The following is a 10000-nucleotide window of genomic DNA, read 5'->3' on the forward strand; positions in this document are numbered from 1 at the left end:
ATTAATTCAACATACTTAAGCCTTACATATGTTTCCCCAATTTCATGAGTCAAAATCCGTTTTGTTTAACAGATGTTGTTAAGCTGGGAACTTGAGAGCTACTTGGAATCTGGTGGGTCAAAGTAACGTAAACGCCAACAAAATGATGAACACCGGGTCATTCGTGTTTTTTTTTCTTTTGTGGAAATGTCGTCATGTCAACAATTTGCTTTCTCGAACAGAAACCATTTGCACTCTGGGAGTCTGACTCCCCGCCGAGTGGTAAGAAATAAGCAAGTGAAACTTTCAACGACCACCTGTGTATTGAATACTTGGTCTATTGTTTCAACAACTTATTTACCAAAACGCCTTAGTTACACTCGTCCCTGAACCGAATGACATTCCCTATTCTCTCTGCAAAAAAAAGATGCAGTTTTGGTGGTTTTACCTTGCTGGGACAACTGTACACCAGGTATACGGTCTGATTGGTCGCATTGGACAGGTCGAGAGAGGTTGGAAAGCGGTCAATTTTGATAAGGAGATTGAGGGAAGAAGGCTGAATAGTGGCGTGATATTAGAACAGGACGTGGATACAGAAAGTTTTTGCAAAATTAAGTGCGTCGACGATGAGAGATGTGTGTCGTACAACTTTGAAATCTCGAGGAACGACAAAGGCAAATACAAATGCCAACTTTGCGATACTGATCGATATGTTAGTGCTACAGGCCTTGTAACTGATGTGGGCTTCAAATATGTTGGAATACGGGTAAGTTTCGACTGAATCATGAGCGAAGGCTCTGACGAAAACCTAACGTTCGATTCGTCAGCTCAATCTACTTTTTATCAACCCGCTTGATAAAACCAATGCGTAATTAATAGTGTACGAAAGAGAGAACGAGCCTTGCACTTATATGGACAATTTAAGCAATTGCCTCTTATAGACTGACACCTGAAAATTTCAGATGGCTCCAATCGGGGATTCGGTAGCAGGTTGGGAACACAGTGCGTCCATCATGCTAGGGAGCTTAAGCAACGACAACGGCGACGGCAACGAGAACATCATCTCAAAATATAAATTTGCGTTATTTTAATCGCTTCGAGACTATTTCAACGTTTTTAATATGACAAGGGTGTGGTAATTCCTCAAAGATGACACCAGTCGGAACGGCACTCCATTTTAGGAGAGAAAACGAAAATTTATCCTCAAGTGCTGACGTTCTTTATAAAACCAAAAACTTGGCTATTTCACGTTGTTGTTTTGCTGACGACGGCAACGAAATGGACAAAAGTGAAAAACGCACGTGCAGGGCGTGCAAAGCTATTGTTTTTACCCACTAAATATGCAAATTTTTTGGCGTTCTCGTTGCCGTCGCCGTCGCCGTCGCCGCTGTCTTTGCTTAAGCTCCCTATTGACCTGCACCCAACAGTGTGACTTCATGGTGGAGCATTGCAACGGCATCGCAGAGGTCATGAGTTCGAATCCGATTGGAACCACCTGAATTTTTCAGGTGACCATAAGAAACAATTTCTCATACAATACAATCAGAAACTCATAAGGGTTGAAACGTGTAACGGCCCCTTGTGTGCTGAGAAACAAGCTTCGGAATATTCAATTTGCTAAGTACCATATTTGGAACAACAACAGCGAGGGGTTTCCAAATATGGTACTTAGCACTGAAACATTCAACCAATCAGTTCGCACTGAATATTCGGAAGCTGTGAACGCGCGTTACACGTTTCAACCCTTATGGGTTTCTGATACAATACAATTCATACTTAATTACCACTCTCCATAGGGGCTTTTCAGGGGCAATAAAACACAATCAACGAAACGACAGAACGCAACTACAACAACAACAACAACAATAACTCAGTTAAGAACCCCAGCGGGCCGGAGGCAAACCAGTTGACTACTTACAAGTGCGGCCGAGAAGTTGAACCAGGGACTACCAGGAACAAATTCAACGAGTGGTCATAATGTGCATGTCTTGAGCCCGCAAACTCCGGATCTCAAAGCAAGCGTCCTAACCACGGGGCCGCACCCCATTTCAGTGGAGGGATAAGGTCAAAACTTTCGTTTATGTTATTGCTATAGCAATATTTAGGTCTAGAAACTGATTAAGAATGGTTATTTTTTTAGACTTATGATTGGTGTGTATATCCATGAGATCCTTGCCCTTTGATCAGTCTCTGGAAAGTGCCCTGCACAAAAGTTTCAAATTTGTATCATTCGTCATACAAAGAGGTGTCTGGAGGAGCATAGGGTTTACAAAATGATTGTCTTAATATTTTCTAACAGAATGGGTGTGAGATGGAGATGAATCGCTTTCTTTGTGGTGATAACGGAGCCTGTATTCCCGACTATAAAAACAACAGCGTAAGATGCAAGTGTGATATTAACTATACCGGGGAATTTTGCAGTAAGTACTGAGCTAGAATCAACAACTAGTAACACACATGACGCCAGCCATCACACACAACTTAAAACTTGCATATTTTTTTGGGCTGGATCTGGGATTTTTCTTAGGGAGGGTTTTTTTTTCTTTTGCAGAATACCAGTCTCGAACCAGTTGTATTGGAAAGCCCCAAGTCCTCTCAGTGGATGGGGGTGGAGGGAAGCAAAGCACCCCTACACCCTCCCGCTAGATCCACCTTTGATTTTTTTTTCTCCAGCTTTCCCAGTTGCCAGTACACTTTCCAAATATTGCATGATTTCGCTTTTTGAGACTTTGAGTCTAAATTTTGAAAAAAAAAAAATTGCTGCTGTATTCTTTCCAGGTGTTCTTTCCCTTAGTGGAGAGACCACAATGAGATATCATATATGAAGGGCGGATTACATGAGGACAACGACGTCGCATGAGAAATGTCATCATGTTTTTTCATTTCCTTTTTTAATTGGGCGAAAACGTCTAGTGGTGTACGGAATAACCTGCGATCAGGCTCTATTTTAGTTTCGCGCGGTATTTACTGTGGAGTTGGCGAAACGAAAAGAGAACATATAAGCGCTAACGTTACTGGTTCTGATCACAGGTTATGTTCGGAATAGCGGTTCTGCAGCAGGCGGATCATGCGGATTGAGTGGATAGTTCCGCATCCCAAGTCCCGAGCCTGAATTATTATTCCAATTTTCGTCTCTTTTGCCTTCTCTGGGTGTCATTGCTGTGAGGAAGTCAAAGACGCAATAGAGCTATTGTGGACCAGATTTTTTATCTGGGCAACCGAGCTCGAGTCAGGTCCATCGAGTGTTAATACCAACTCCGGTGCTAGGCACAATCGTGCTCGAGATATCTTGCTCGATGTAGTACTACACATGGAGCTCAACAAACATCAAGTTCGTGATCAAATTCATTGTAACGGATCCGTCTTGGAACACTAGAACACTACTACCCAAATAGGAACCAAATTGAGTTTGGATCATGTTAAATGATTGCTAAAAAGGGCTATGTCACGTTATTTTAGGGTGTTTTGGGAAATCTTAAGTTAATCACGAGTTCAGTTAAAACTCGAATTCAAAATGGTAATGTGGGATGCCTTTACTGATAAAAATTATTGTTACTTCACAAACAAGATGGTTACTTTTGGAATAAACGACAAAGGAATAATATGCAAATATCCCATTCAAACAATCAGAAGTTGCCAGAATTGTTTTTTTCGCGATAACTGCCGTTTTACCGCAGAAGCGTGACCTTAAATCCGTTTGTAGCTTTAGAACAAGGCCATACATTGAACTTAATTCAATGGCTGCAGAACTGACGCAAGTCCATTGGCAAATCCGCCGAGGTGTGACTAATGTAATATCGCTGTGGATTTGAAGGAAAGAAATGGTAACCACTGGTAAAACGGTAAACTCAACTTTATCTTGAAGCTTTTGAAAATGGTATCTAGTTTTTTCAAGACAAACGTGAACGTAATTAAGAAGAAATCTTTAGCTCACACTTCATACGCGGAAGCTCCGTCTGCATGGTCGTTTACTTTGTTAGAGAAGACTTGCAGTGAAGGATTTCGAGGCACCGGGGTTTAAATACAGTTTGCAGAAAGTTGCAAGGTGTCTGTTCGCGAGATCTGGAAGACACACTGAAGACAGACTTTTCACGCCCTTTGGCGGGCAAGGAAGTTTGGTGATAAGCTACAAGAGCAAATTTAACTTGATCATGCAATGTATTAGTGCGGTAAAACCTTCTTGTCCCTACTTTTTTGCTGTTCATACAATTTCTTTTCCTATTTTTCTGAAAATTAATTTGTTTTGGTTTTGGCGTCTGTTCGCTGAAATTTATGCCCGCAGTAAATTCTGTAAAGATTGCGTATCGATGGCCAACGAATCACACAGATTAAACTAAACACAACAGTAAACTTTACTCCACTCGCATGGCACATAAAAGAGCATGGTTTCCCATTTCCCATGGGTCTAAGTAAGCCCGCGATTTCTGTAAACTTCCGGTATGAAAACTAGAGTTATTTCCGGTTAAAAGGTTATCAATACATTACATCCCTTCCTTTCTTTGGAAACAGAATATAGTGAAAGGAAAATGTCAACAAAACACATAGTACGAAAAACCGCTCCACATGGACTGCGCAACTAGAAGGATACTGTCCAGTTCTACTAATCCTTAAACTTAAACGAAGTCTACCAAAGTTCAACACAGGTTCAATGCGTCAACAGAGTCTACTTGATAGAGTACATAATCCTTGTATTTCTCCGGCATTCTGATTGTCCGGCTGGGTCGTGATGTTACTGTACTTTCTTCCAAGGTACTTGGGGCAACCGCTGGGCTTACAGCCTTTCCAACTGCTGAGCTAACAGCCTTTTCACTTACATTTTCTGTTAACTCCTGTGTATCCTCTGGTGGGTTGTAACGTTTAACAAAAGAACTGTTCCGCCTGTATTCCACGCCCTTTTTCGACCGAACAGTCACCTCACGGCCTTCCTTAGTTTGCACTGTGTATGGTTCACTCTCAAAATTTGCTTCAAGCTTACCAGACGTTTTCGTGTTCTTTAGTAAAACTTGGTCTCCAGGCATCACAGGATTTTCTACAGCACCTCGTCTGTTATCAGCATATGCCTTGTGGATCAACTTGTGATTCCAGTCATTGTCTCTTACACCCTCATTCAACAGGTTATTAGCTCTCTTCAGCTCTGGAAATTTAGTTTTCAATTCTCTACCGAACATGAGGAAAGCAGGAGTAACTCCTGTGCTTACTTGTGGTGTGCTCCTGTACGCGAGCAGAAACTTATTAAGTTCTCCCCGCCACTCTTTTCCTTCAACGTGAGCCACTTTCAAAGCCTTTAGAAGCGTTCTATTCTGTCTCTCGACGTGCCCATTGGCCTGCGGCCACAGCGGAGGAGATGTCCGGTGTTCTATTCCGTGGTCTGAGAGGAACGTCTTAAACTCCTCGCAGCAAAACTAAGGACCATTGTCGGACTTGAGAGTAAAAGGATATCCATATCTTGCAAATATCTGTGCCAGTACATCTACCACTTTCTTGGACGTGGTCGACCTCATGATTTCCACCTCATAGAATCTGCTGAAATAGTCCACGACTACCAACAAACTTTCTCCCGTCGGAAGAGGACCCATCAAGTCTATGGCTATATCCTGCCAAGGACCGGTAGGTGGTTCCACTCTTTTCATTGGCTCTGGAGGCTGTAACTCCCCTACAACCTGACATCCATGACAAGACTTGCAGACTCGTTCGGCGTCTAAGTCCATTTTTGGCCACCAGACCTTTGTTCTGAGGCGTGCCTTCATCTTTACGATGCCCTGGTGACCCTCATGAGCAAGACGTAGGACCTCTCCCCTTAGAGCCTCCGGTATGACAATTCGAGTGCCACGTAAGACAAGTTTTCCTAACACGCATAGCTCGTTCCTGACACACAAATACGCAGACATCCTACATTGAGACCAGTCCCCACTTAAAATGTACTGTCTCAGGCTAACCATCTCTGGATCGCTCTCAGACACTTCTTCCACTTGTTTAGCCGAGAGTGCCACTGGTAGGCTTCCTTGAGCGACTGCCATAACAAAGTCAATCTCCTCTCCGCTTGTGTCTTTGGGGTTGACTTGATTAAGCCTCGAAAGTGCGTCGGCAATGTTTGCTTTTCCGGGACGGTAAACGACCTTGTAATCGTAACCCTGTAACCTTAGAACCCATCGTTCTATACGCGCCGATGGTTTAGAGAGCCTGCCAAAAATGCACTCAAGCGGTTTGTGGTCGGTTTCTAGTTCAAACTGGCGTCCGTATACATAAATGTTAAACCTTTCACAGGCCCATACCAGGGCTAATGCCTCTTTTTCCGTCTGGCTGTACCTTCGCTCTACTTCAGTGAGGTTCCTGGATGCATACGAGATTGCTCGCCACTCCCCATCTTGAAGTTGAGTCAACACCGCACCCAAACCGTGTGGACCTGCATCGGCAATGATTCGTGTATTGCAGTCCCCTCTGAAGTATGCAAGTGTGCTGGCCCCTGCAGCAAGCTCTTTTAGCTTCTGAAACGACCTTTCCTGTGCTTCACCCCAAACGAAAGGCTCATTCTTCCTCAGGAGACTCCTAAGCGGCTCTGCTTCTTGCGCGAAGTTGGGGAGAAATTTTGCAGAATACTGCACCAGCTGAACGAATGATCTGACCTCTGCAGCATCTTTCGGAGGACTTGCATTCATAATGGCAGCTACTTTCTCTTCACTGGGCGTAACACCTTGGCTGCTCAGATCATGACCGTAAAAGGTTAGCTTGGGAAGGCGAAACTGACATTTCGTTCCATTCAGAGTTAATCCTTTTTCTCCCAACCGCTTTAAAACAGTATGCAAATTCCTGTCGTGCTCTTCAATACCACAACCATGTACAATGAGATCATCTGCCAAGTTAGCCACACCCTTACACCCCTGCAAAACATCAGCAACTATTTTCTGGTACTTTTCGGGCGCTGATGTTATTCCAAACATCAAACGTTTGTATCGGTACAAGCCACGGTGTGTAACAAATGTTGTAATATCGCGCGATTTTTCATCCAGTTCCACTTGATGAAAACCCCATTTCAGATCAAGTTTTGAGAACACAGTTGAACCGTTAAGATCATATAACACTTCCTCAAGCGTGGGGATGGGGTGTCTCTCCCTCTCTATTGCCATATTCGCCCTGCGCATGTCCACACAAATCCGGATATCACCGTCTGCCTTTGGGACCACAACCAATGGCGACACCCATTCAGTAGGTTTGTGTGACACCTCTTCGATGATGTCCTTGGCTAACAACTCGTCCAACTTCTCGTCAACCTTGCTTCTCAGTCCAAATGGTAGCCTCCGTACCGGTTGTGCGACAGGTGTGACATCATCTCTTACATGAAGCTTCAGCTGGAAATCCCTCAGCTTCCCAACTCCTGTGAAAACTTCTGCGTACTTCTCGCGAATATCAGCACCATTGCCCTCTGTCATTAACGAACATATTTCTTCTTTCATGGGACCAACCCTTAACACTTCCAATTTCTCCGCTGTGTTCTTTCCCAGTAGAGATCGGCCTGGACCCTTAACAACTGTGAATTCATCAACACACGACTTGCCATTGGCCCCGCACACAATTTCAGACACAAATGTTCCAATCACTTCAATAGGCTCCTTTTGACCATAGGCAAACAACTTTTTGCTTGATTTCTTGGAATCACACTGTACATTCTCTTTCTTCATCGCTTCCCAGGTCGTCTGGTCAATCACATTGCACGAAGCGCCAGAATCAATAAGTACTGCACGTAACACAACTCCTCCAACCTTCAAATCAACTTCGCTACCACCTACAAACTCACCAGCTCCCACTGCAAACGCATAGTAATTTTGGGCACCAGTAGCTGAATTTTCTGACACTTGATATGCTCTGCCCCTGGAGGCTTTCCTTTTTTCAGAATCTTGAGAAGGAGCTTTGCGTTCCTTCGTTTTGCAACAAATAGCAAAATGCCCAACCTCCCCACACGAATTACACTTTTGGTTGCGAGCTGGACAATTCCGATCACGTGCGATGTGGTCACTGTAATTACAACGGAAACATCTCATCACCTTTGCACCATGACAACCACCAGAATGTTTACCAGGCTTATTTCCTCTACCTCTGCCTTGAGCGGTCTCTTTACCTTTCCCCGTATTTTGAGGTCTGCCGAACGAGACAGCATTCACCTGGCCTGACAAGCTTAACTGATCCATGGCCTTGACCTGCATATTTACTGCCTCATGTACACGAGCTAGGTCTTGCAAATCCTTCAGGGTTGCGTTTGATTTTTCCAGGAACTTACGGCGGAGTCTGGAGTCCCTGCACCTCTCAATAAGCTGATCCCTTATCGCTTCATCAACTTTTTCAAACTCGCAGGTGATCGCTTTCTGTCGCAGCCGACAAACGAACTGATCAACCGACTCACCCGAAGTTTGCTCCATTTGCCTAAACTGATGCCTTTCGAACGGAACATTCAACTGGGGCGAAAAAAAACCATCCAGCAACACCATACTCTCATCGAAAGATACGATATCCGTTCCGGGCACTAACGTGTAGTAGAGTTCCTGCAAGTTCAATCCTCCGGTATGTAACAGCAACGCGGTTTTCTGTTCATCCTTCGTTATCCCTTTAGCCACCAAATACAAATTAAATGAGCGCTTCCACAACTTCCAACGAACGGCGAGAGTGTTCGGGTCTTCCTTCGGGTTGAAGGGAGGAAGACTGGCCACATCAAGAAGAGGAACAAACGCGGTAACTGGCTGTGTTTGTGTTGTCGAAGGTGTACTCGAAGTCGAAGGTGCACTGCTTGTCATTATCCTCCTGACAAAATACTCAGATCCTCTACGCAAATGACGCCCAAAATATCCCCGACCTCACAAAACGAATCGAATCCTCGTCGCCAATGTAAAGATTGCGTATCGATGGCCAACGAATCACACAGATTAAACTAAACACAACAGTAAACTTTACTCCACTCGCATGGCACATAAAAGAGCATGGTTTCCCATTTCCCATGGGTCTAAGTAAGCCCGCGATTTCTGTAAACTTCCGGTATGAAAACTAGAGTTATTTCCGGTTAAAAGGTTATCAATACATTACAAATTCCACTCCATTTTATGGGGTTGGACACCATTCATATTGACATAGGGCGTGTACATGTTTACCATGACTACGTTTAATATAATTAGTTTGTCCATTGTAAACCTGTAAATGGCACGTTTCTTCGTTATCCCAACAGTAAAACACTACGTGGACAAGTAAGTATTCCCTACAAACACATGTACGTAGCTTACATATGGGCAGGAAATAAGGGCGGATGTTATGATAGTGTAGGCGGATATATGAATGTCCGCGCAAAACAGGCGCCTAAAATGGCAACCATATTTAGTTGTCCGTTAATCCTGTACAACGGATCTAGCGAAGAAAAGAGCGGAAAGGAAAGGAACTTTATTTAGCGCTGGAGCACTAATTGGGGACACTGTAAATTGAAATTAACAATTAACGCAAATCAAGTCAAGTGTTGGTTTTTGAGGAGAGGGAGACCGGAGTACCCAGAGAAAACCTCTCGGTGCAGAGTAGAGAACCAACAAACTTAACCTACATATGACGCCGAGTCGAGGAATCGAACCCGGGCCACATTGGTGGGAAGCGAGTGCTCTCACCACTGCGCCATCCCTACACCTACATCTATTTGGAATAGTTACTACGGAATAGGCTACTTCGATGTAGTGCGAAAGCGGGATGCGGCTACTCTCCATCCAATAATATCCAGATGAGTCCAGCCCGGAACCAAAGTTCATAGTGACGACTGGGCGTCTTAGAGATACTTAGACCATCAGATAAATAACGTTAACATTGCCGCACACAAGTGATTGTGCATGGTCGCAAATTCGCGATCGTTGCACAGGGCGAGTGGTGTTCACACGCAGGAAGAAGATCGATTGATGCTGGAACAACCTCAAACTGGGTCAGAAAAAGCGCAGAGGAATTGCAAGGGAAGACATGCAAGCTTATCTTGACGAGCAGATGTGGCAACAGTAGAGAGGAGGTC

The sequence above is a fragment of the Montipora foliosa genome, chromosome 4, assembly GCF_036669935.1.
Source record: "Montipora foliosa isolate CH-2021 chromosome 4, ASM3666993v2, whole genome shotgun sequence".
NCBI classification, from domain to species: Eukaryota; Metazoa; Cnidaria; class Anthozoa; order Scleractinia; family Acroporidae; genus Montipora; species Montipora foliosa.